Below are 22,812 nucleotides of genomic sequence, written 5' to 3'. Positions count from 1 at the left end.
GATTTTGCAGACCAGGACACCATCCTCCCCCAGCCCTAGCCACATGTCATGGTTTAACCTGGCAGGCAGCTAAACACCACATAGCTGTTCATTCACATGCTCTTCAGTGGAATGGGGGAGACAATTGAGAAAAAAAGTAAAATTCATAGCATGAGTTTAATAGGACATAAAGAGGGGAGCGAAGTAAGGGGAGGAGGGGAAAAGTGAGAATTAGTAGTAGCAGAAGTAGTTAGTAATTATAATAAATAATAGAACAACAATCAAAATTATAGAAGAATTAGAATATACAAAACAAGTGATGCACAATGCAATTGCTCACTACCCACTGACCAATTGCCAGACAGTTCCTGAGCAGCAGTCCCTGGCCAGCTTTCCCCCTAGTTTATATGCTGAGCATTACATCATATGTGTATGGAATATCCCTTTGGCCAGTTTGGGTCAGCTGTCTTGTCTCCTCCCAGCTTGTTGTGCCCTCCAGCCTAAACACTTGTGGGGTGATGTGAGAAGCTGAAAAGTCCTTGCCTTACTGTAAACACTGCTTAGCAATAACTAAAACATCAGTGTGTTATCAACATTACTCTCATCCTAATGCCAAAACAGCACTATAACAGCTACTAGGAAGAAAGCTAACTCTATCCCAAACAAAACCAGGACACCTCAGTGAGGCATCCGTCCACTAGCAGACCTGCAGAGCTGCACCTTCCCACAGGTTGAGTTGATGCCAGAGCAAGTTGCTTTTGTTGCTGTTCTGTGACAGGTCACCACCACTGCTGAGCATGTGTACACTATCCTCAACCGAGTTTCTGCCCTTCTTCTGTGCAACCTTCTGTGCACTGCACAAATTGCCACAGACTGGTGAATCTCCTGGTTGCCTCTGTTCACTGCACTCTGTCACACATCTGTGTCACAAATGTATGCCTGAATGTCCTGAGGGACATAACCCAGCTGGTTCTCTTAGCACAAGACCAGCAAGACCTGTCTCTAAAAATACAGTAACAGATGCTGTCTTCAGCAATGCCAACTGAAACACTGGAGAAATTTTTTTTTTCCCTGGGATCTGACATAATTTGCTGCACATTGCTACAGTTCTAAGCGTGGTTTAAAAGCACAAATTGGTATCTTTTATTTTTACTCCAGAGTAGTTTGAAACACTCAAGTAACCTCTGCTCATATCATCAAAAATAGTTTAGAGGCATCCTTTTGACTTTCAGGAAATGGGTACTACCTATTCACTTGCTCTGGGCAGTTCACTGTTTTGCTTTTGACTTTAGGTGCTTCCTCAGTCAGTTAGTTAACTATTCTAGAACCTGGCTTGAAGCACCTATGTTCTGGGAATCTGGATACCTAACTTAGGGGACTAGATTGTCTGATGCACAGCAGGAGAAAAATATTTAAAAGTAATTACAACTTTAACCTATTGAAATTTCTGGAGTATAGATCCAGAAAGAAGAGTGATGTCCCTAAATGCTACTGATTGATAGTATGAATCCCGGGTCCTTAAATATCCAAGGACTAGACATTCAGATGCTCAACACATTGGCTCAATGCAAGAATGACTGCAAAGTCCATTGTGGTGGCAAATGAGTAAGAGTTAGGAAGTTAGCTCCTGGTGTTGGATTCACAACTGTTCAGCACCCACTACGGGTGAAATTCTGTATCTCTCTCATTCCCATTCTAACAAAGGTGACAAATTAGTAACTATTAGCTGCAAAGAAGAAGGATTTAATATCTGAGAATCAAATTCTACTTTTAACTATGGCAAAGTGAGAAAAGTAAATTGAACACCACTATCATATAACATCATCACCATGGCTTGACTTTGCGAACGAAGATTTAGGAAGGGCTTTGCCCACGCTTACTACAGGCGTGCTGATGGCTAAGAAGGCTGATGTAGGATAGGCAAATCTGGCTACAAAAAAGCACAGCAGAAGGTCTCCTTGGGTGGAACAGGTGGGGCGCGATTCTTCCTGCGTTGTCTTTTCTCCTCGAGACTAGTTCTTCGTAAACTCTCAAGGGAGTCAACAGCATTATGTATGATGTGCCTCCAAGTCTCCCGATTGGAAGCCAAGGCGGACCACTGATGATAGTCGATTTGGCCAAGGCTAAGATATTGTTTCAGGGAGTCCTTATATCTCTTCTTTGGGGCACCCCTCTTGCAGCTACGGTGGCAAGTTCTCCTAAAACACAATCTTGGGGAGGCACTGATCCTTCATTCTAGAGATGTGCCCTGCCCAGCGCAGCTGCAATTTCAGCAATATGGCCTCAATACTGGTGACCCCTGCCTCTTCGAGGACAGTGATATTAGACACATAGTCAGTCCAATGGATGTTCAGAATTGCACGGAGGCAGCGCTGATGAAAGCATTCGAGGAGTTGCAGGTGATGATGATAGATGACCCATGATTCAGACCCATGTAAAAGAGTAGACAATACAATGGCTCTATAAACACTGATCTTTGTACTTTTCTTCAGGTGTTTGCTACACAAGACTCTTTTATGGAGTTTTCCGAAGGCTAGATATGCTTTTGCTATTCTGTTGTCTATCTCTTTGTCGATCGTGGCATCTGAGGAAATGATGCTTCCCAGATAGCTGAACTGTCTTAAGCTCTGACTCACCAATGGTAATATGGTGATGGCGATAATCTTCTTGTGGTGCAGGCTGGTAGAGGACTACTGTCTTCTTCAAGCTGACTTCCAGCCCAAAAACCTCGGCCGCCTCTGCAAAGCAAGATGTTAAACGCTGCAGAGTTGCTTCTGTATGAGCAACAAGGGCAGCATCATCAGCAAAAAGCATTCACGGACAAGACGATTTAGGGTCTTAGTGCGGGCCTTCAGTCGCCTTAGATTGAATAGACTACCATTGGTACGATATCGAATATAAATACCGTTTTGTTCATCGAGGTCTGCCATAGCCCTTTGGAGCATCATGATGAAGAAAACTGTAAAGAAAGTCGGTGCGAGAATGCAACCTTGTTTCACGCCATTGGTTATTGGAAAAGGCTCAGAGAATGCATCACCATATCTGACTTGGCCTTGCTGGTCCTCATGTAACAGAATGATCATTTTGAGGAACTTGGGGGAGCCATCCTAATCGTTCCAAGATCAGCCACAGGCCTTTTCTGCTCACAGTGTCAAAAGCTTTGGTGAGGTCAACGAAAGTTACATGTTCTGTTCTCTACACTTTTCTTGCAGTTGTCTGAGAACAAATACCATGTCTGTGGTACTTCTATGAGCTCTGAAGCCACACTGACTTTCAGGTAGAAGTTCTTCTGTGATACCGGGTACTAGTCTGTTCAATAGTATTCTTGCAAGAATTTTACCAGCAATGGAGAGCAGGGTTATACCATGGTAGCTTGAGCAGTCTGACTTGACACCTTTTTTCTTATACAGAGTAACGATGATTGCGTCACAAAAGTCTGATGGTAATTTACCTTGTTCCCAACAGTGCACAACTAACTCATGGAATTTAGCATGAAGTGCTTAGCCTCCATGCTTCCATATTTCAGGTGGAACTCTGTCAACCCCAGATGCCTTGCCAGTTTTCACCTGCTGTATGGCCTTAAGAGCCTCTCCCATGGTAGGGGCCAAATCCAATTCATTTTTCACCAGATGTTGCAGAATGTGCTGGATTCCTTCACCTTGGACTACACTATTAGCACTAAAGAGGGTTTAAAAATGTTCAGACCAACGATTCAAGATGGAGATTTTATCTGTAAGAAGCGTTTGGCCATCTGCACTAAGTAAGGGGCTTTGAACCTGAAATGTGGGTCCGTACACTGCCTTCAGAGCCTCATAGAATCCTCTGTGGTCACCCAAATCTGCGCATAGTTGAATCTTTTCTGCTAGGTTGAGCCACCACTTGTTCTGGATGTCTCTAAGTTTCTGTTGGAGTTTGCTACATGCAAGACAAAAGGTTGCTTTTCTTACATGGCAGAGTGGCTGCGCGAGGTGTGCTTGATAAGCAAGTCTCTTTTTGGTCAGAAATTCCTGGACCTCCTGGTTCCTATCATCAAACCAGTCTTTGTTTTTCTTGGAGGAGAACCCAATGGATTCTACAGAGGACTGCAGGATGCTGTTTTTAATATGCTGCCAAAGCGCTTCAGGAGAAGAATCTGTAAGTTGGTCTTCAAGCCTCGTTTGAAGGTTAGTCTGAAAGCTGTCCCTCACTGCAGCTATTTGGAGATCATTAACATTGAGCCTCCTCCTCGGAATGCTGCCACTCTTAGGTTTGAGCTTGAGGTGGAAATTGAGTTTGCAATGCACAAGGCGGTGATCTGTTTGACATTCTGCACTAGGCATCACTCTGGTCTGGCAGACATCATGAATATTTCTCTGGCGCACTAAAACATAATCAATGAGGTGCCAATGTTTAGATCGAGGATGCATCCAGGTTGTCTTCCAGCTGTCTTTCTGCTGGAAGATAGTGTTGGTGATGGTAAGCTGTTGCTCTGCGCAGAACTCTAGTAAGAGGTGGCCGTTATCATTGCAGCTGCCAACACCATGCTTGCCCAGTACTCCTTTCCAGGCTTCGAAGTTCTTTCCTACTTGGGCGTTGAAAACACCAAGGATTATGATCTTATCTTCTATAGGAACCTTTTGAGTGAGGTGACGCAAGTCAGAGTAGAATTTTTCTTTTTCTGCAGGGTCAGCTTGCAGAGTTGGAGCATATATGCTGAAAAGAACAACATGTTGCTTATTGTGTAGTGGAAGACGTAGGGAGATAATACGGTCGGAATGACCTATTGGCAAATTTTCAAGTTTAGAGATGATGGAGTTTTTAATCATGAAGCCAACTCCAGAAAGATGACTTTCAGTTTTGGGTTTGCCTGACCAGTAGAGTGTATAGCCAGCACCATGTTTTTTGAGGCTACCTTCCTCATGAAGACAAACTTCACTGACTGCAGCAATATCGATGTTAAGTCGTGACAATTTATGGGCAATTAGCACAGAACGGTGCTCAGGACACCCACTGTTCACTGTATCAAGCATGGTTCTAATGTTCCAACATGCGAGTGTCAATCTGGACACACCTTTGGAGGCAGGTGTATGCCTCTGTCTCTTTGTCTTTAATTGACCGCAATAGAAGATGCCCGTTGGCCGTGGCTAGCCAACCAGGTGAAGGGGGAGATGAGCTTTGGTTAGGCCACCTTTTCTAGGCCTCTCTCCATATGGAGCAAGCAGTGCTGTCCTTGAAAAAGGCTGCTTGGTCATTCAGGATGCTGCCGAACAAGACTGTTATCTCCTGGGTCAGTCTTGAGCGACCAATGTCCTGAACCACCTCCATGCAGGGTTGGGTCTGCGACTTCCAGTGCACCTTATCACCTGCCGTTTCGTCCCTCGCCTGTTGCTACAGGGCTTTGCAAGTGTGGATAAACCCTTCGGGCCTGCGTAGTGGATTTATTTTAGGTGAGGCACAGCGTGCGCAGAACTGGCCTCACCCTTTACACCTGAGGTTTATCTGCCAGGGCCTAGCGAGCTTGGACGGTGACAGCAAAGTCCTCAGGTCGTAGGTTTAATTAGAGTATCCTTCTCTTAGATGGATGGTCTTACAGGGCAGTACGAGCTCCATCTGCCCGGGTCTAAAATTGGAGTTGTCCTTCTCCTAGGATGGTTGCCCGAGGGCTAGTGTGCCCATCCTGCCCATGAACACACTTTGTCTGACCCTTCATTTGAGACCTGACTGGCATGGGAAAACCTACCGGAAGCATAAGCCACCACCAGCATAGCTCCCAACTTCGCAAGGGCATGTGAGTTCTTTCCCCACGACAAGGGGGTGTCCGTAAAACAGCCAATACCCCCCTAAAACCTCAATAACACCCTTGAGACCCCAAATACCCCAGGGACCCCAAATACACCCCTGTGGCTCCAGTACTCCCCACTGCCCCCCCCCGTGCCCCCCCCCGGGCATTGGGCTGCGCTGCACGATGGAGCGGAAAGTATCCCGGGTGTGCTCGTGCTTCTCCTCAATGCACTGCAGGTCCTCCTGACGGGGCAGGCAGCAGAAATCCACGGTCGCGCCGCGCCGCCAGCCAAACGGGCGCTGCAGTTCCACATGCGCACTCCTGGGCTGCCAGACACCGGGACCCAGGAACGCCAGCATCCGGAACACAATGGCGACCCGGCGATGGACATCGGCCAGTGCGAAGGACCCGCGAGCCCCCCAGCCCTCGGCCTAGAACCGCACCTCGACGTCATGTCCATGCCTGTCCTCCAGCACCAGCAGCACCGCGCGGGGCCCGCGCTCCAAGGCCGGGCCCAGCAGCTCCCGCAGCGCCACCCCCCCTCTCCCGCCGTCACCACCCAGCCCCCCGGCGGCGGCCACAGGGCGGGCCCTCCGCGTGGGCCAGGGCAGCAGCGGCACCTGTGCGGCCTGCACCCACAGGGCGGTCGCCAACACCGCTGCCATCTTCCGGCTCTCTATCGTATAATAACCTGTGGTTAAAAAGGAATAAAGATAAACTAAAAGTAGTGTCAAGATCAGAAACTCAGTCATTCCTTCTGTACTGGTAATTGTGAGACTCTTGAAAATAGATCCACCAGAAAGAAATTGTATAATATTATATTATACATAATAAATTGTATAAATTGAGTTGCTTTAGTCTGGTAAAAAATGTCAAAGTCTGTAAAAGTAAAATTTAATAGGCAAATGACTATTCTTTCCTAATAAGGCAAATAATATGGAATGGACTCTGTATATACTTTTGAACTTTCTTTACTTTCCAAAACTGCCTACTGAGCACGAACCATGGTCTTTGCTAGCTCCCAAATCATGCCAAGCTGCTCTCTAGGAGATCAGTAATTGTCTCAGGATAAAAACTTGCAGGAGACTATTCCAACAATTTAGTAGTACAGACATTTAGGCACTCATAACATTCGCTGGATAATTTTCTAGCATAGACATGACCTTAGAAACTGCTAAATCTAACACTGATTTTACACTTAAAAAGAGGAAAAACCTTTTTTTTAATCTAAATTAGTTCCTTTTATTATGGGATGGTCTTAAATATATATATTTTTTAATGGAAAATCAGTATTTCTAGTTAAATTTTCCAAAACTAAACTACCCACAATAGTGCTGTTTGCCTATCCATTTTTCTGTTCAACCTGCCTGTCAGTTCTACTTTCAAGGAAGTAAGTGAACAAAGAATGCAAATCCAAAGAGCCAGACTGCATTAATATTCAAAACAATACTTACTCCTTAAAGTCAAGCCATCATATAAGATGTGATTCTCAAGAACTTCATTTCAAATGCTAGAAGTTGATGTCAGAATTGGAATTACACAACAAGATACCATTCAAACATTGTATCTGAATTCAAGGCTGTAGTAAAAGCAATCACCCTGTAAAAATCACAGGTATCCTGATTGGAACTTGTTTTGTCTCTTACAGTGCAATACGACTCTTGGAGGTGTGTAGCGTGAGGGCAAGATGCAACAAGTGCAAGTTGGAACACTGGAAACTTTTACTAGATGAAAAAACAAAACAAAACAAAAAACATTAGTTAAAAAACCCTCAAACCATTATAGTTGCTCAGAGTGTCTGTGAAGTCTCCATCCCTGATCTAGTCCCTGACTGGATCAGGCACTGAGCAGCCTGCTCTAACTGGACTTGCTCTGAGGAGGAGGTTAGACTGCACTAGTGAGGTAGCGGTTGGTCTCTTCTCCCAAGTAAAAAGTGATAATACAAGAGGTAATGGCCTCAAGCTGCACCAGGGGAGATTAAGATTGGATATTAGGAAAATTTTTTTCACAGAGAAGGTGATCAGGCATTGGAACAGGCTACCCAGGGAAGTGTTCAAAAAATGGTAGATGAGGTCCTTAGTGACACGATTTAATGGTGAACTTGGCAGTACTGGGGTAAAGGTTGGACTTGATGGTGTTAAAGGTCTTTTGTGTTATTCTATAATACACAATCTCCAGATGCTCCTTCCAGCCCACAGAACGTTATGGATACTTACATGGAGTCTACAAGCAGAAAAGAAAGAGTTGGTATGAGAATTTATATCAGCTCCAATTAACTCACAAAATAAAAGTAAGTCTTGAAATCAATTCATATTTCATTGGCAACTAACATGTATTAAAGGATGTCTATATATCTTACTGGCTTGCTTTAATACTATTTTACCTCTCTTCAGTTGCAGTCATTTGACTGCCCTATAATCTTCATTTTAGTAAACTCTGAATTTTTTGGTAAATCTTACAAGGCTTTCAAAGATATCACCAATAGCCTAGCACTGATCTATATAGCCTCTGAATACAGCAAGTTAAGTGAAGCATATATTCATGTGAGGAGATTCCTGGAAACAGCAGAAAACAATACTCAAAGACAAAAGATCTAACCCTCGGCAAAGTCAAATGGACCTAGAGATTCCTTCAATCTAATGCAGGATTGAATGACTGCCAAAAGGTATCAAAACAAACAAGAAACCAGAAGTCTTTAGATGAAACAGTTACAAGACTCTAGACTTGAGAAGAAACGTAGAACATTTTCTGAGTTACGAAAGCAACTTGGCTACTGCAAGTAAGTTAAAAGTATAACTGGTTGTTTCTATTATTTTCTTAGGAAACAAGATTCTGTGCACATCCTTCACATATAAGAAGAATTGTACAAAAACGGGTGTTTTAACTGACCTGTAGTACACTTCTGTAAATTGAAACAAACCTGCAGGGCACAGACAAAGAGAACTAGAATGAAAGAAATGGCATGTTCAGTGTAATTGCCAAACGTGTATTTTGTGGAACCCTGAGGATACCTAGGCAGCTCACTAGCTGTCACTCCAGAAAGACTCAAGTTTTCCTTATCTGCCAGCCCCTTATAGGTATCCCAGGTACTTTATTGTCTCAAATAGCACCATCTATGTGTATGCAAATTAACTGAACCCCCAATGTTCAGACCGAATATAAAATTTGCGTAAATCTCATCCCACTTGCCAGCGTGGAAGCTAGAGCTGACTTGTTTCGCAGTCCCACGTCATATTTCTCTTCTCACCCTCCCTCACTCCTCATGTTATGGTGGAATGAAATAAGGGCCTTTCAAAGAGAAAAGCAAAGGGAGGTCTCATCAGTCATTCCAGACAGCAAGAAATAACCCAGGAATTCAGGCAGACCTGACAGTCCTAAGATTTCTACTTCCAAGCAAATGTTTTACGCTATAGAGGTGTCTCAGACACTTCCATCTTTCTGTTTGGGTGTTAAAAGGTCTCCTTTGTTTTAAGTAATATCCATTAAAACACTGGAAGAGGTTACTTATGCATTCTATGACTGAAACACAGTCTAGAACTAGAGATATCAATTAAAAGTAGTGGTTGGCAAACCTGAAGTAGAGAGTCTTCATGTAAGACACCTCATGCAAGGTGCCTGCAAACTTTGTGAAGACTTTTTACAGGATATTGGCAGATGCTACAATTTTATACTATGACAAGTGATTAGAAATATTAATTGAAAAATTATTATTATTAATAATAATAATAATTACAGAATTAAATGCACATGACTGACTCCAGTTGGCATTGAGTCAGAACATTTCAGTATATGTTCAGCCTTAAGCAGGCACATTCCTTAAGCATGTACTACTCACTACTGTCAGACAGACTGCTGGGCTGGAGAGGCCTTTGGCCTGCCTGATGTGGCCATTCTTATATTTTTAAGTCTCTTGCCTGAATGAAGCAGAGCTGCACTTTGCAACAAGAAAAGTAGAAAGAGAGAATACAGAGTTAACATATGTCTCTGTGATTTTGAGAAACACCACCCTGCAGTTCCAAAACTCCTTCTGAAACTTGTTCATATATTCCCAGCATTATCTGATGAAAAGAACAATAACAAAGAACACTTTGCTTAAAAAGTCTCAACCAGCTCCTCTGTTATCCAAACCAAAACTCCACACTTCCCTGAGGTTTGCCTGCCAGAACCGCAAAAGAGGTTGGCACGTTCCATGGGCTCAGGCACCAGTAAAATCCAATACGTATCTAAAGAAGACTGATTGCCTGTCCTTACTGCAATGATTTTAAGGTCCAGTGCTCCACAGGGGAGAGATACAAGACAGCTAGGAAAGACATTTTGAAAACAGACTGTGAGCATATAAATCACCAGTGCAATTTAGACATGGAAACTAGGAAGATACATCCTTTTTAGAAGATTAACTACCCTGTACATGCTAAGACAGAGCAAGCAAATCTTTTGATATAGATAAAATGCAGAATACTGTGGGGATACGAAAGGAGTCATCCTTCTGCCCCCGGTGGAAGCATTGACTTTACTGAGCCAGGAACCGGAAAGGGTTATTTTTTCCTCATGCTGAAATACAATCTCCAGACCATAGCTGGGAGGAGGATCAGGGCACTTGCCTACAATGATTCAGTCTAGTATGGAAAAAATATATGTTCTTATGATGATTTTCTAACACCAAAGAATTTGTCTATTTTAATAAGTCCAGAAAACCTAGGTGCTGGTGATTTCTTGTCATAAATCAGGAGTTCATTAAAAGGGAAAAAGTATGAAAAGAAGGCAAAAATTCTGGCAGGAGTCTTGAGAAAACAGTTGAAAAGCTTTTTTTTAAGTTTCCTTCATTTTGTTGCAATATGTGCAAAGGCCACAGCTCTGAGTACTAGTATTTCTGGCATTTGCCAAATAAGTACCTAAAAGCTCCTGAATTTACTGAATTTTAGACTGTGGATTCAGTTTTCTGGCTGTGTCTGGATACTGCTTGCTTAGAATGAAGCACAAAGCTGTGGTTGTGGGAGGGAGGTACAGAAAGTCATGCTACCTGACCAACAGGAAATTCAAAGTGCATCAATTGTAAGAGTCCAAAGAGCTGTTGAAAAGTAAGATAAGGTTCAGAAGGGGATTACCGTGTCCTAAATGTGATATGTTTATTGAGAGGGCAGTGCTTAAATTACACTTTTATGAGCCAGCATGGCATACCATCACTTTTTCATTTTGTTGGGAAGCTTGCTGGGACTTCTCTGGTTCACAGCTGCAGAACGGATTAATTTTATTCTCCCCTGAATGAGATCTTCAGTACCACCATAGCTTCTAACTTGGAAGCAGCATGCAAAGATACTACAAGACCAAAATTATTCCATCATCAGACAGTGTAGAAGAGAAACAGGAACAAAAAATGGATAAAATGCTAAGACTTGATTCAACTAATATGTGCATATTAGCCTTAAGCATCCCTACTTTGTGAAGCACTAAAGCATGGTCTTGAGCTTCATTGAAGTAAATGGGATTTACACAGGTCCTGAAGGTAATCACATGCTTCACTGCTCCATTAAATCAAAACACAAGTGTTACATGGAAAGGTTTATCCTCAGGGAATTCCATTGAAATACAGGGTGAAATAAACCTATACTCATTTTAAAGTATTTATGATTAAAATGCACACAAAAAATGTGCTAAGAGGACTGTAGGTTGCATAAGAGCTCAGCCTCAGAATAGCACTTTGTTTAACAAGATATCTGAGACATAAGACCTGTTTAAGTGTAAAATCAGAAGTAATGACAGTAAAAACAAGGCAAATGCAGCTGAGATCAATATTAAACCCCAGAGAAGGGGATTTTCTAAAAGTATGGGGGGAGGGGAAGAAAAATGGCAGAACAGGTCCCCAGAGAGCATGATAAATGATGATGGGTTAGGCAATACAGTTCTGCTTCCAAAAGCCAGGCTTAATCCTCACTCAGGAGTAGACATTGTGCCATGCATTTAATCTATCCCTTAGAGTCAAAAGGATCAAAAGCATCACACAGATACTTAAAGGGAAAGGTCATAGTCCCACTGAGGACTAATGAGTATATCCGTTCCTGCAAGTGTGGGTATTTCTGGTGAGGGAGCTAACACTGCAATGTTTCTAGCGTTAACTCTGGCTATAGGGTGTTTGTTGTCACATCGGCTTCGTGAACCCTTCCCCTTTGCTCCAAACTACCCTCACACTGTGAGCTAGCAGCTCCCCATGTTTCTCCTACAGCTTTTCCATACTTTTCAGCAAAGGGATTTCTTTAACAAAACTAAGCTCTGTGATCAGATCACCCGAAGCCACTGCAATGTCTCAAAACTACCAAAGCCTTTGTGGTTACAGAAGAATTGTAGAGAGCTGCTATAATTTAAGAGCAGGGATTTTTTTTCCACTATAGTGGTTCAATGTGTGTTGTGCGCACACATGTGCTTCAGCACAGATGGAGAATCAAATGAATATCAGACCCTTTGGTGTGAGTTCAAATTTCCTGAAGGTGTTGGAATGTCTGTAAAACATCAGATGCCCTTTTGGTTGTTTTTTATAAATACATTTTAATTCTCTGCTGATTTGACATTTCACTTTATTTAGGAAAAATGTGAGAAAAAATGATAACAACTTAAAAAAAATTATTACGGAAAAAAAGAACAGGGAAAGGGAAGGAGGCCTCTATGTCCCTGGCAGCTACCTGTGTTTCTTATGCAAAGCCACCTATGATTCTTCTACAGCCACAAACAAGCCAGGTTTTCTTTGTGCTCTGTCCAGAAAGGAAGTTTAAAATATGTACATCTACTCCAAAGCTATTAATCTTTTTTACAAGATTATTGAGGGGAGTAGAGAACCATTGTCATCTTTCTTAAAATAGATTTTCCCCAAAGCTTCAGGAATCTTTAAAGTAAGGTTTAAGATATTCTTTCTTTCTTCTCTCCTAACATATTCTCTTAAAAATAGTTACTTTAACACTGATTAACTTTTCTACTAATTATATAATTTTTTCTGTTTCTTCAGAAAAACAGGAAATATCTCCCATCCTACTGCCTTTAGAGCCCTGCATAGATGGCATTAGTTTCAGCTTGCTACTGCCAACCCAGACCCACAGGACTGGACAAGCTGTGCATCCTCAAAGGCTGAAAGTTAGGTTACATGAAATAATTTCTAAATGTGAGAAAAGTAAGCAGAAAAAATCAACAATCTCTGAACCTTCAGATTTTCCAAAATAGTTTTAAATGCACATTGAAAGTAACATAAGGCAAAAGAGCAACAAAAATCAGTCAGGCCCTTAAACAAACGTCATCACTGCTTAGTTAGAGTGTTAATTATTATCACAAAGTGAGGAAACCACAGAATTGTTGGACCAAATACACGATTCATGTGGAGAAAGTAGTACAAACAAACCAAAAATACATAATTTTCCACAGAACTATCTAACCTAGTACAATACAGCTTGCATCCCAAGGTTACTATAGCCTTCCATATGCCTCTAATTTATTAACTGTCTCAGCTATGAGATTACAACTGGAATAATTCTGAGTGCCATTAAGAAGGAGCTTGGTGTATAAACTCTACATCCATTGTATTATGACACTAACACTGGAGAAACAACCTTCTCCCATATTCTCACATTTGCAATTTTTTTAAGTCTTTTAAACTAAGATGCGCAGTTATTTCACCTGAGCCATGCACATGGTGAAAACCATGTCCTTTTCAGTGCAATATGGCATAGGGAGAAGTGATACATATAGTTCAAAAGTTATCCCAGAGAATGACAAATACCAGGGACTGCACATTAAGTCAGCAGAAAGGCCACAGTAAGTAGCTTCTGAAGAATCTGTCTAGAAGGTATTCATTTTCTCCCTTCTATCTCAAGGTGATTTGTTACCTGAATCTTAATAAAAAAAAACCCACCATATCCTAGTATGCATCTAATAGGGGAGCATTATATAGCTGTGCCACAGAGATTTTATTATTAATGGACCAATCTAGCTATTTACAATGTTCAGAGCAAAATGGAGATTAGGAAGTTCACTGATCTGTTCTCTCAGAATTAAGAAGGACAGATCCTTTCCTGGTATGAAGTCATCACAATGAGAATTTTTTAGAGCATCTCCTTGCTATATACTGATGTCATATATGATAAAAAGCTAACCTGACATATTTAGGTTATGTCTCTATTACCACATTTACCTGAAGTCAATAGACACAGTGCCAGATCTTATTTTTAGATTGATAACCAGTAATATTTTACAGATATGTACAGACAAGGCAAGGAAAAATCTGCAAGTGCCTTACAAAGGTGATTGATAGAAAAAAATTCACAAATTAAAACTTCCAGTCAACCCCTGGAAATTCCTACCAGCAAAGTCCTAAAACTGGTGTACTAAATGCAGTTGAACTGCTTTAAAGTTAGTTAACTGAGGTCATTTGCTATTAGCTACTTAAGGTAACTTGCCTAGCTTAACTTAAACCAGGTTTAACATGGTCTAGTTTTTCAACTGACCCAAAGCAATTCCATTCCTGTATTTTCTAGCTGATGTACAAATTAATTATTTTAAATGTCTCATACTTAGCAACTTGCAAGCAACGCCAATGCTGCACAAAATAATTCCTTGAATTTATTACCATCTTTTTAGAAAGTTTATTTAAAAGAATATAACCCAAATATGTGCTTTTCTGTGAAACATACTTTTCAAGTTCATTTTGCCAGAGAAAATACTCATTTTCCAGAATGGCATATTTCATTCACTACCAAAGAGGAGTGACTGTAACATAAAACTAGTGGCTACTTTAGAAGAAAGAGAAACAATTTGACATGGTAGGTCTGGTATCCTTCTGCAATATCAAATGAAGCCCTATATTTTCAAAATGATGCATGGGAATTTAAGCACGTGGTGCCCATTAAAGGCAATGCCAGCTCTCATGGTTTATGAGGTCACCATAAGTCCTTGATGGAATTACACCCTTGTCCTGTATGGCTTATTCTCTTGTATCACAGAGTCTGAACAAAAGCCTATAAAGTCAACAAAAATGTCTGCAGTCAGTTTGGTCAGGTTGATCAGGTATTTCCACTAGAAAGAGGGAAATGAGAGGAAAAAAATACTGAACAATTGTTAGTTCAGCAGTGTGGCATGGGTTCTGTTCTGATACATACTCCTGTATAGTAAGGGGGAAATAATATCTTCTCATCATCATGCTGGAGGCATCTGATAGGAAAGAGAAACACTGAGGAATATTCCTTGAAAAAACAAACGGACATCCTGTGAGAATGCAATTATAAAGTCATTCTTTAAACATACCTAACAGCTATCATATAACAAACACAGTATACTTGAGGAATAAATATTCTGGACTCTTTGTGCATCACCTGCATATTTAGAATTTGCTGTATTGTTGCACATCTGTCAGTTTTGTATTTACTGGACTGAATCTTTTAATAGCAATCACACACTAATAACATTAAACTTCCAAAAGTGAAACACAGCACCCAGTTTGCACAAAGACTTTGCACATTGTTGTGTTTTAAAACACTCAGTAGTTAATAAAATACTGTGGTCTATTGCTATATTGATTTTCATATTCTTTCAGTTGGAATATGATCTTGCTTTAGCAATAAACTGATATGTTGATTGAACACTTTCCAATCCTCTAGCTTTCAGGTAGTGCTCCTGTGGTTATATTACTAAAACACGGTGACTTGCTATAGATTCCTGAATCTATGTATATAAGATATAGTGATTTTATTCAGAAAGTAGGTACTTGTCATGCTACATGATAATATTCAACATTAAAAGATGAGCCAGCATGTTTCTAGGAGTTTGTGTGCCTATCTGACATAGTCAGGATTCTATCAGAGTATAAGGTGTCCTAAGCCAGTTAAGAATTTAGGGAGCAATTTGTATGCACACACACATTCATACATACATAACTCGCAAACAAAGATCTAGAAAAAAGTAGTATGTGTGGTATAGTTAGGTTCTGTGCTACCCTGGCCAGCCAAAAACATAGACAGTGCAACACTGATTTTACAGCAACCCACAAAATAGAATCAGATGGGGGGGGGGGGGGGGGAGCTGATGCTTAACATGACACCTCTCTGAACTAGGGGATATAGATGACACAAATATAGCTGTACTGCTTCTGTATTCAGGTGTCTTCATACTCAGTGCCCTATCTGTCCACAAGCTGGATAGGTCACCTACCAGAGAAGTGTGAATTAACCATACAGGGAATGCAGTGCTGTATCAAATGAACTCCTGTAGCAGCTGTGGAGGCTGTGGCAAAGTTTCAGAGCCTTTGAATGGCTGATCCCAGTGGTACCATGGCTTTTCATTTTCCAAGAAAGATTCTTTTAACACAAGCTGGAGTATATTTTCTTGTGTCTTTTGTTTTAGTCTCTTAGTATTCTTTGGAAAGAAAAAAAAAAAAAAACAGTAAAGTTCAGAGTGGGGGCAGCTTTTTCATTACAGAGGATTGAATCACTCGGTAAAGGACAAAGTTTATAGCAGGAATCCTGTGAAAGAAGCATTGTGTACATATGTTCACATCCAAACCTTATGATATAGCCTGCAATATTTTACCTTTTGCAGCCAGACTGCTTTCCTTGCCTTTGCTTAAATGAGCAGTCAGAATATACACAGCTGGCCCGGGTTATTCCCTTCTCCCATAATCTCTTCACCCTTCTGAACATCAAGCCCCAGCTAAATTTTACTGGTAAAGACAACACTATGCAGAGGAAGAAATATGCATTCTTTGTGCTGTACAGCTGAGCAGGGCTAATAAAATGTCCTGGGCAACAACTTAGAAGGTGTAAAGGAAAGGGTGGTACTGCAGGTGGTTCTGGGAGGGGAGGGATGCTGGCTGTGATGGGGACCTGTCTGTCATTGAGCTGAAGCCGATGCCAGCCGTGCTGCATGGTTTGCACAATGCTACCCCAAAAGTGACTCCTGATTTGTGCAGTGCTTGACTTCCATCCGAGGGCGTTTTGTATGAGCTGAGGTGAAGGTTGTTTGAAGTCTTCTTCTAAACATAACTCAGGTATTTGGCACGGATAAATACTCTGTGAGCAGCACAGAATCACTGCTTAGGAAGCTGCAATCTCCAATGCCCTGTTTCTGAGGCAGTGTTCACAGCCCTGATACAAAGGCTGGAGTATGACAGACATGCAGCCACAGCGCCCAGGCTTTTAAGGTGCTTGTGTAGAATGAAAAGACTGAAACCAGTATTCTAGGGTTGCCCCTTCAAGGAAACCTTCCAGGTCTTCCCCCTCACGCCGTGCAGGGCCCGCTGTACCGGTGCTGTCGCCACGCTCCCCGCCGTGCTCACCCGCAGCTTGCTCCCGGCAGCACGGGTCACCAAGCCGTCCAATGGCCAGGTACCTCAGCGGGCCGGTGCGGAGCACGGCCGCTAGGGGGAGCCCCGCTTCCCGCCAGGCGGGCCGCGCTCAGGGCCGCCGTTGCCATGAGGGCAGAGCAAGGCTGGGGTTGTGGGGGGCGTGCGGGGCGCGGGTGTTATCTCCTTGTACCGCACGGTCCGGCTGTAAATGCAATGTGGAAAATGTTAGTAAATCTCAGTGTGGAGGGCAGATTGGTTGGCATTCAAACCGAAATGTTTTCCAGGGTAAAATCAAGCACTCCACCAGCACTTTTTGGAGAACACAGCAATTTGTGCAAGCTATTGCTGAGGATACCGCATTTAAAAGATAATTAAAATAACCCCTTCCGTGCAAAAACTCCAGGTTGCAAACGGAGTGGCTGTGAGGATCACTTGCTGGAATTAAGCAGAAAGCTAAAAGAAAAATGTAATTCACAAGTAAAAATGAAAAGCTGAGGAAAAGTGGGGTGGTTTGGGGGGTTCGTTTGTTGGGTTTTTTTTTTGCCCCTGCCATTCTAAATCCATGTTTCTTTCTGAAAAGTATTCATTATTTTCTCATTCAGTAAATATAAATTAGTTTTACAACTTTTTCTGCTCCAAATAATTGACTCAAAATGGACGCATGAAAATAGACTGATGCAAGCTTTGAGATTAGGATCCCAGGCTATAGAATAGGAAAAACTGAATTAATTCCCCAGTGAAAAAAAAAAGCATAACTCAAGAAGATATGATTTATTAGGAGAAAAAGTAACTCATGCTTTCCTGTTAAGTTATAATATGAATGGTAGCATTTTGAACTCTTGGCCTAAAATAGTTATATTAAGCTTTGATCCTTAGGACATTAACAGACAGGAAGCAGAGGAGTGAATTGGGGTGAATTTAATAGTATCCAGAGATAGAATAATTAACCCTTATGGTGCCTATTAGCAGCTAGGGTCTGAAGGAAAATGATTTAGAAAAATAAGACCAGGAAGGGAAAACAGGTATTTCTGAATATTATTAGGTATATAAGTTTTTGGAGAGAAGATTATGCCAACCTTCCTTAATATGAGTCATTAAGTGAAGGCCAAGTTTGTCTTCTTTATCATCCACCAAAGAGGATATCTGTTTGCAAAGAGGCTGAAAGGTTATAGGCCACTGGTTACTGTCGCTGCTCATTTCTTGAGGCTTTATTCTCTTCTTACGTTAGTGAACTTTTCATTAAATGTACTTTTTACAACACCAATATGAGTACATAGAATAACAAAAGTTATTAAGTCATAAGAGCTGCAGATGATCTCCTTTCTTTTCAGTCTTATTTGTAAACTAGATCTCAAATGTATTTGGTCAAAGACTAGGCCTGTGTAAGTTGACCAGGCAGAGGACACAGAGTAGTATACTCCCTGATTTACTTCCAAATGTCCACATCAGTTCATGCTGTTCAGCATAGCACGTCTTCCTTGTTGTAACAACCTGAGCTCAGGCTGTCTATAAACACATCTTTCTGTCTCTTCAGTGGTATTATGACCCTTCTAGGAAGGACTCAGAGTAGCTAGTTTTGTCCAACAGAACATCAATAGGCTTGGGAAGGGTGTGTGGGCTGCAACACAGACAGGCTCAAGTGCAGATTCAGACCTGTGCTCAAAACACAGGGTGGCTGTGCTCACGTCTACCTTCCTATTTAACTGCTATGTTAAGCACTAGTTTGCTCCCACAAAAAACCTCAAAAAGTACCTGAAAACAACATGCAGGACAGTATGCATATTCTGTAGCTAACAAAAAGTCTATAGGCTAAGAGGTAAAATGATTCCATAAAGACGAGAGATGTTCTTTACATCAAAAGAAGCAGCACTTCATTTTCAAAGGTTAAGACATCAGCACAGGTGACAACGTCTTTCAAAGTGTGGAGTAGATATTAACCCACTTTACTAAAGCAATGCAAATGCTCAGGAAGATGTACTTCACATGATTGTGCATTATATACCAAAAGGGAAAGGAAGGAAGGAAGAAGAAATCTCCCCAGCCTTTCTGCAAATGCATACAATAGAAGTCATTGAAAAGCCTCACAGTATTTTGCAGTACTGGACAGTAAATCAATGTAATCTACATTTCTGCAGTAGCAGGAAACTTTCCAAATGATCGCTATAAATGAAGCACATGTTTTACGTATAGGTTACTATTTTTGGCAGTCCATCAAACCCCTTTGATCTGTAGACAGTGGGGCTTCATCCAGCCAGCAGGACAAGAATAAAAGGCCCGTATTCTGTCTTGTGCCAAGATCCACTCAGAACAGGAGATGGGAAGCCGGCTCTGGTCACACAATTCAGTGGCTGCTGAGCTTGAGCTGCAGCAGAACTATATAAGCTTAAAAACTACATAAGACTATGTAGCTCAAATCTACCCTAATTAACCCCAGCTCATTTCAGTCCCCTAGATGTACCCATTGAGAATCGAGAGCACTCTGTTCTGGGTATCTCAGTCATTACCTTTTGCCAGCATGGGGACAGGAATTGGCATGAGAGCCATTTATACTGCCTTGCACTGGCTGCATGGCTGCCTGCACAGGGAACATTCCCTGGGGGCCAGTTAAGGCAGTGCTTTGCAACACCTGCACAGTACAAAGTGACGGAAACCAGCACAGAGAGTCTGGCTCATGAGTCCTCAAAATGGAAAAGGACAGATGAAAAAAACCCACACCAAGGCAAGGGAAACCAGGCAGCACAGGAGGATTAGCAAGAAAAGACCAGAAAGAAAATTTATAAAATGGAGCAAATCACTTCCTGACTGCAACAGAGCTGAACTTCAAAAAAGATCCACTAAGTCCACAGTGCCACTGACCAGGATGCACAGTGTGTGAGTGTCCTCCATCTCCTCTGGTTCCTCATCAAAGATGATGTCGAGACTTATGCCTCCCTTTTGGAACAGTTCTGGGAGTTCAAAATGGGCCTTACTCCGTTACAGCCCCTGTATAAAGGAGCAAGCAGCAATGAGAAGTTTTGCCATGTGTGATAATGCACTGTGGGACAGGAGTGTCTGATATCTGTGGTTTCATGGCTCTCCAAGTTGATTGCAACCATAGGGAGCAGCCAGTGTTGACAAAGAGAATTACAAATATCTAATTTGCCCACTACATTCTTTTTTTCTTCTTAACTCCGAAATTCATTATAATCATGGTATATATATAAAATACATTTTCATTAGCCCATCGTCAAAGCATGCAAATCTTAACACCCCTCTGCTGTCTGAGTGACATATTTCAGGAATAACTACTCAAAAATAACTGCTGTAGATGTGTCTGGCTGCTGAACATGAAAGTATGGGTGCTGCTGACTGCCTGGCAGCTGGCCCAGCATTTAACCCTGCTGTTTTAAAATGTCGTAAAATAAGCACAATTTAATCTTTTGAAACCTTTTGGTCAGTGACTGTGATTTCCGCAAAACATGACTTCAAAGGAAAGACAGGCACCTTTGTTGATGCTTTTTTAAGCAGTCATGAGTTCCAAATTATTTTAAAAAAGGGAAGCAGAAACCTCAAAGTGTGTAACACCTCCTCAGAATTAGATGCTGAAGCGATATGTAAACTGGGCTGTAAAAATCGATCTTACACTAGCGATGTGGTTCAGAATGATATAATTAAAAGATAATGTCAATCGAAAAAGAATATCATCATAGACTAATGGGCTCCTCCTGACATATAAATATTGGAGCAAAGCCCCTATTTTCATGAAAAAATACCATTAAGAATCCAAGTTATTTTATTTTCAAAGCAGGATGTGTTGAAAATGTTCTATTTCTGTCGCTACATTTCTATTCTGCCAAATGTCTGACACAGAGTCAACACTTCCACCTTGCAGTGTTCATGTAACATACAGCATCCCTCTGTGCCTTGAGAGCACCATGCTTTTACCTGTGTAAAAAGCAGCCTACTTCTGCAAATAGTGATCCTTTTTGTTAATAAGTTGCAAACTTAATATAGACTGAAGGTTTTCTCTCCAAACTTAGATGTGGGGAAAAAAAAATGTCCATATTTAATCATTTGACCTAGATCCCATTCAACTTGATTTAGGAAACATGGACATTACTAGGCATGAAACCATTTAAGGATAAGGTGACTATTTCTCACCCAGTGAAAGCTGAGTTAAAAATTCCCTTTAAACACATGAGAGAGTGGATGTGGAAAAAAAAAGAATGTGAAGATATCAATAAGTAAATAATGAAACATATTTCCAATCTACAGCAAATTACTCTTTTTACCTTCATAAAAAAAAAAAAAGAAATAAAAAAGTAGCCTTTCTTCTCTTATTCTCAGATTTGCTCTGCAAGAAATAAAGAGTGATATGAAGAGCATTTGATCCACCAGAGTATGCTGGGATGCACTGAAAATGCCTACCACATGTGGCCTTCAAAAGTCTTAGGCATCTTCTGCTTAGTTCCTAGCTTAGACCGGTCCAAGGAAGAACTGGCTGATAAGCTGTTCCGACCAGGCTGATGTGGACATGATCTGGTCAACTATTGTCACCTATAGAACTTTAAAATCAAAAAGGGAGGTGCCTTTTGAGACTAGGCGCCTCCAGGATTAGACAGCAGCCAAGCACGGGTTTCTGGAGAGCCCTTTTGGATGCTGTTCCACATGCATCCTTCTTTAGGTGCCTAAGCTCTTTACTAGAGCTAGCCAGAAAGGCTACATTCCCATTGAAGACAAGGATTTACATTAACTTAAGTAGATTGGTTCAGGACTTAAAATGAGAACCATGTGTACATCCTTATGAAGACTCTGATCCCTTCTGTTTATTCATTGTGACTTTTTGTTATATTGAACCATTCACATGCATTAATCCACAAATAATACGTCAAGAAATATTCTGGAGAGTAAGAGAGTTGTGGATGTTCATGGCCATAGTCTGCTACTCTCAGTGGTTCTGGAACCATAGCAGCCATCCTGGCTAACAGGCCAGTCAAGCCACATACACCATTCAGGTCATGCATAAGCTTTGATTGTATTACTTGGTTTTGGCTCCTCAATACTTTTCCATGGAGCTGAAGAAAAGGAGGGCATATGGAATAGAGAAGCAGGAAAACTAATGAATGAGAGAATATAACTTTCAGGGTTCTGGCAATGTTTTCAATCCATTTTTTGCTCCACTCCCTCGAGGTCACAAAAAGCAAATGGCATATTCATTTCCTTCCATCTGTGCTATTCTGAACAGTAAACGGGAACTAATATCTAAACTTTCCTAATAAGCAGGGGTGGGAGGACAGCTGGGTAATAGTTAGCTACTGGCTAGCAATGCCTTGTAGATTATGAGACCCTCGGAGTGATGTTCACGTAGACGTATTTTTCTTCTTGCTTTTCCTATTTTGCAATGCAGTGACACTTCCAATTCAAAATTGAAAAAAAAGCCCAAATCCTACCCATCCCACATGAAGCAGCAGGAGCAGCAGACTCGTGCAGAGCCAGGCCAGCACTGTCCCATTTTCCTTTAAAATACATGCAATTCCCTGTAAACACTGGGATGAGGTGGCTGGCCAGGAAGCTCTGGTGATGTCGGATGTGTGGCGATGGCCCCCCTTCCCGGGGGAGAGGGCTCAGCTCCAGCTGCAGCTGCCTCCCCCCGCCGCTGGCTCGGCAGGAGGGGGCAGCTGGCAGGGCCTCCCCGCCGCCGCGCCGCCCCGGCAGCTCGCTCCCCCCGCCCTGGCCCACAGAAACCAGAATTTAGTGACCTGGCGATGCAGCAAATAAA

The 22,812-nt window shown here is 41.8% G+C and overlaps 1 long non-coding RNA gene across 2 annotated transcripts in view; it reads right to left on the bottom strand.

The window, feature by feature from the left end:
- LOC133213876 (uncharacterized) overlaps window positions 1–17,179 on the bottom strand; it is a 59,196-nt gene extending 42,017 nt beyond the window's left edge. For both annotated transcript variants that reach the window (XR_009725922.1, XR_009725923.1), the window contains exon 1: window positions 15,923–17,179. This is a non-coding gene — a long non-coding RNA (uncharacterized LOC133213876). The remainder of the gene's footprint in view (window positions 1–15,922) is intronic.
- Window positions 17,180–22,812: the final 5,633 nt, after the last annotated feature.

The sequence above is a fragment of the Neopsephotus bourkii genome, unplaced genomic scaffold (genome assembly GCF_033783945.1).
Source record: "Neopsephotus bourkii isolate Nb327-2 ecotype Australia unplaced genomic scaffold, CSIRO-AGI_Nbou_v1 NB_855, whole genome shotgun sequence".
Lineage (NCBI taxonomy): Eukaryota > Metazoa > Chordata > Aves > Psittaciformes > Psittacidae > Neopsephotus > Neopsephotus bourkii.
This window is presented reverse-complemented; position numbering and strand designations above follow the sequence as displayed.